The sequence below is a fragment of the Pistacia vera genome, unplaced genomic scaffold, assembly GCF_008641045.1.
Source record: "Pistacia vera cultivar Batoury unplaced genomic scaffold, PisVer_v2 Contig288, whole genome shotgun sequence".
NCBI classification, from domain to species: Eukaryota; Viridiplantae; Streptophyta; class Magnoliopsida; order Sapindales; family Anacardiaceae; genus Pistacia; species Pistacia vera.
Genome location: NW_022196099.1, coordinates 13,984 through 18,890, shown reverse-complemented (window position 1 = coordinate 18,890; position 4,907 = coordinate 13,984). Strand labels below are relative to the sequence as shown.

Genomic DNA, 4,907 nt, shown 5'->3' with positions numbered 1-4,907 from the left:
CACTAGAGCATCGTGTGTAAACATTGGTGTAGTTTGACACTAGCCTAACATAGTCTGGTTCAGGGTTATCAATATGGTGGTGATTGGCTACATTGAGATGTGCATTATGGCTATGGTGGATCGACAAATGATTTATCACTCCTAGGTATAGAAGAAATTATCTCAGTGAGATATTCAGTAAGAGACAACAACCTTAAATCTGTGGCAATAGTGGAATCGAGTTGGTGCTTGATTGGTCGATTGGTCCGATAACTTAATTTGAATATGTCAAGGTGGTTTATACTTGAAGTTGACATTATTTCTATACTTCAAACCTTGATGAGATAATAGATGATGAAAGGATTTGATTGCACAATAACCATACTGAAGGTTCAATAGTTTTGCAGAAAGCTACAGAGTGCATTAAATGAAGCAACGACTCTAATTTATTTCAAGGGTTGGTGAATACATAAATAGAGGGATTTATTACAAGAGAAAGAGACTATGGAGTGAGAGAATAGGGCAACAATCATCAATCAATCTTGCAAACCCTAGAGCTCTATCTTAATAAATAAATTACTCTCTCATTTGTACTAAAAACTCATATCCTTAGAGAGAAATTTGAAACCCATTGTGTATTAGCTAGCTCAAAGGCAATCATTCACAAAAATATTTGATTCATATTGTTGGGTGAAATCATGTAAAACTAAAGGCAGAATATTGTCAAACTATTGTTGAGGCGAAATCTTGTGTAAACTATTGTATTGGGGAAATCTGAGTCTAGTGGAACTTCAAGGAGATTGTCTTGAAGAAGTGGATATAGGAGGCTCTTGATCAAGGCTCTAAACCACCATAAATCTTTAAGCATTTCTCTTCCCTCAATTCATTTATTACTTATTGTTTCTCATTATTGTTATTTATTATTCATAGCATATGGGTAGTTGAGAAATTTATTATTCCGCATTAATTTCTATTAACTCCTATTCACTCCCCTCTAGAAGTATTTGCCATATTAGGGTTTTACAAAGAAGGTAGAAAGTTAGGAAGTGTTTCTATTAATTTATAATTTACGTTTAGTGGTGGCGAATAATCCTTCAATCCATTTCATCAATCTTATTTTTTAGTTTCTGTTTTAAGTTAATTAGTCTTTAGTTTTAAATTCACTAAAGCCTCCTGCTTAATAAGTAATTTGTTACTTAGGAACGTCTTCTATGGGAAAGACCCTTACTTGCTTTGTGCTACTATGCAACATTGACATAGAATTTAAGTAAGGTTAAATTAGGTTGTTGCATTTGCATGCATCAAAATTTTGGCAGTGTTGCCGGTGATTTTTCTTTTAGTTAACTCTTTTTTAGTTTCTAATTTTTCTAATTTAATTGTTTGTTTGTTTTTGTCGAGCTGAAGGTGTTTTGGTGAATGAACTCTCATTACAACTTGAGATCAAATTCACACTTTGATCCAATTCCTCTTATTACTCATTTGTGACCACCTTTGAATATGACAATTCTTAATCAAGCGATTAGTACCAATCTTCCATCTACGAGTGACTCTTCAGATTTTTCAAATTCTTCTGATTATTTTGATCAAGAAGAGATGACTACTTGTACTCTTAAGGAGATGACTACACTAACCCTTGACCAACAACCTTTGTGCATTCAGTATAATGACATGGGTGGAGCTTTTGAATCACAACCTGGCATGATTAATCTTTTACCACTTTCTAAGGATTAGTGGGAGAGGATCCAAATAAGCATCTTAAGAAATTCCATGTGGTGTGTTTGAGCATGAAACCAAGTGGCACTACTGAAGAACAAGTCAAGCTTAGGGCATTCCCATTCACTCTAGCGTATAGCACTAAGGAGTGGCTATACTATCTACCATTCGAGACCCTAAATAACTGGAATGAAATGAAGAGACTAGTCATAGAAAAATCTTTTCTAGCATTTAGAGCTAGTCTTATTAGAAAGAAAAAAATTTGTGGTATTCGAAAGTATAATGGGAAGACTTTATATGAGTATTGGGAGTGATTCAAGAAATTATGTGTTAGTTTCCCTCATCATCAAATAAATGAGCAACTTTTACTCCAATACCTTTATGAGGGATTGATGCCTATGGAGAGAAGTATGATTGATGCAGCAAGTGGAGGAGCTTTGGTTGATAAAACTCCTACTGAAGTGAGAAACTTGATTGCAACCATGGTTGCAAATTCTCAACAATTTGGTGTTCGATCTGATCTATCACCAAGTAAGGTAAATGAAGTGGGAATTTCCAATAATATTGAGCAGCAATTGAGTACCTTGACTGCACTTGTGCAACAAATTACGATTGAACAAGTTAAACAATGTGGAATTTGCTCTACCATTGGACATCCTACCAACATGTGCCCTACTCTTCAAGAGCCTAATATGGAGCAAGCGAATGTTGTAGGAGGATTCAAGGATAGTAACGACCAAAGTATGATCCATTTTCCAATACCTATAATTAGGGATGGAGAGATCACCCCAACCTTAGCTTTCAAGAAATCAACAAGTTGTTGCCCTTACAAACCCACCCGGTTTACCTTATCCAAGAGCACAACAACCGTATCAAGCAAGGCCACAAAATGCTCCCCAATCTCAAAGCAAGTCTTTAGAGGACTTAGTAAACTCTTTAGCCATCAGCACTTTCCAACTCCAACAAGATACAAAGACATCAATCAATAATCTTGAAAATCAAATAGTCAATTGGCTACTATAATTGGAAGACTAGAGGCGGAACGGTTTAGGAAACTTCCTTCCCAACATATGGCCATTCCTATGGAGAATGATAGTGCCATAACATTGAGAAGTGGAAGACAACTTGAAGAAGCTTATAAGAAACCGATTGATGATGAAGCGATTAAGGACGAGTTACTTCAAGATGGAGCAAAGCAGTCCAAAAATGCAGAAAATTTGTCAATCGACTCCAATGAAGCAAAACGTTACCTAAGGTACAATCTAAAGTTCCAAGAGATTATAGAAGCACTTGATGTTCTTCCAAAGAAAAATTCAAAGTATGATCTCTCTTATATTACACTTCCTGTATCTAACGAGAAACTTTTCCCTTCCATTGTTTAGGTCCATACCTTGGAGTTTAACCCTCTCCCGAACCATCTCAAATATGTGTACCTAGGAGAAGGAGACAAGTTGCCTATGATTGTTGTTAGAGTCATGAAATTGACTCTATTTTGATGATAAAAAACCCTATGTGTAATTAAATTGAAGTTATATTGAGACAATTGAAGAAATTACAGAATTATTAATGGAAAATCACATTTTAATTTTTCCTTACAACTTGCGCATGTTTGGAATGATTTTTGAGATGTTGTGAGTCGATATTAGGTTGTGATTTATTGATTAGGTTTCAATTTGTCTCATTTATTTTGTTCAGGGGTAAATTGTCATATTTTTGGGGGTTGATTCAGCTTCCCCAGGTGCAAGCCATCCTTCCCTTAGCCTCCCACAAGCATTTCCACACCAATTTTGGCAAAGAATGGTCAACAACGCTTCGTTTCCACTACGGCGACCGTTTGGCTTCCAGGCTGTTTTCTTTCACTTTCCAGCGACCTTTTCTCCATAGTACCTGATTTGGACTCCCCATCACCTGAGTTTTCCATTGGTACCTTCAGATCCCATTTCCGCCACCATTTTCCAAAAAAAACCCGTTGAAAAACTAACATACTCTGATAAGTTGCGACGGTTCGTATTCCGAGCTATCCTTTGGTTGTTTCCACTCCTTCTTCACATCATCTCGTTGTTGGTTTTATGCTCATTGCCATGATTAGCTTCATTGTCACTGTTCTAACCTTCGTTGACACACCCATGAGCGGCCAAGCTTTCGATTATCTATTATGCTGTAGGCAAGATCAAGATTGACTCCACCACTCTCCTCATCAGCTCTCGACCAGTTGGATGACCTTGATTGTAGGACATTTGGTAGTATTGTGTATCAAAGTATATTTGTTTTCGTTTCATGCATGATTACGATACTTTAATGCAGTTTGATGCATGATTTGTGATTATTGGTGTTGTCCATTAAGATTAGTTGTTGATATGAAACCTATTGCATGATAAATGTTGGTATGAAATAATTACATGTTGAGTATTGCTTTAAATTACTTCACATCACATAGTCCCTAGGTGGCAATTAGTTTGTAGTTTTTTGATGCGCTGTAACTACAACATGCAATGAATAGCAAGTGCACTAGTCGCATAAAGTAATAAAGTGATGAGTATCGTTCCCACGAGGATAGTGTTACTAAGTACCGATTTCTCTAGTTTAAGTCCTAATTGAAGAAACAATAAATTGGATTGATGGAAGATTAACAAACTAAATACAAATTAACAAAGTAAAAATGAAAGATAATGAAATTAAAGCAAAACCCAACAACTTAACTAATTAAACAATGCTAAAAAAATGCTAGGGTATTGATTTCACCTAAATACGCTAACCCAAATCATAGAATCTATTACCCAAGTTCTAATTCCTTGATTGAAAATCGAATTCCCTAAGTTGTAAAACATATCTTCTCAGGCTACATTTCCTTACTTATCCCTATTAAGCTTCCGCACCCAACAAAATGAAGATTAATAGTTCAAAGTCTTTTAAGCTTTATGGAATTCTATATAGATTTCATAGATCGCTAAACCTATCTCTAGCGTTTTCTTAATCTACGGTATTTATCCCAAGAGGCACAATCACAAATCACTTCTCAGTCTCATTGTGAACAACACACATTTGAATGGTGATCAAGCATCCAAAAGTCATTAAGCAAAGAGATAAACACTCAATCATAAAATTAAAACTCAAAGTAAATTAATTCATATAAATTTGAATGATTATATCAAGGTTACATCAAACCCTAACTAAACAACTCAGTTCATACTCAAAAACGAAATAAAATAACAAAA

The 4,907-nt window shown here is 35.4% G+C and overlaps 1 non-coding gene across 1 annotated transcript; it reads right to left on the bottom strand.

The window, feature by feature from the left end:
• Positions 1-1,937: 1,937 nt before the first annotated feature.
• LOC116134454 lies at positions 1,938-2,044 on the bottom strand. Its single transcript, XR_004128738.1, has one exon. It is a non-coding gene; the product is annotated as a small nucleolar RNA R71 (small nucleolar RNA).
• Positions 2,045-4,907: the final 2,863 nt, after the last annotated feature.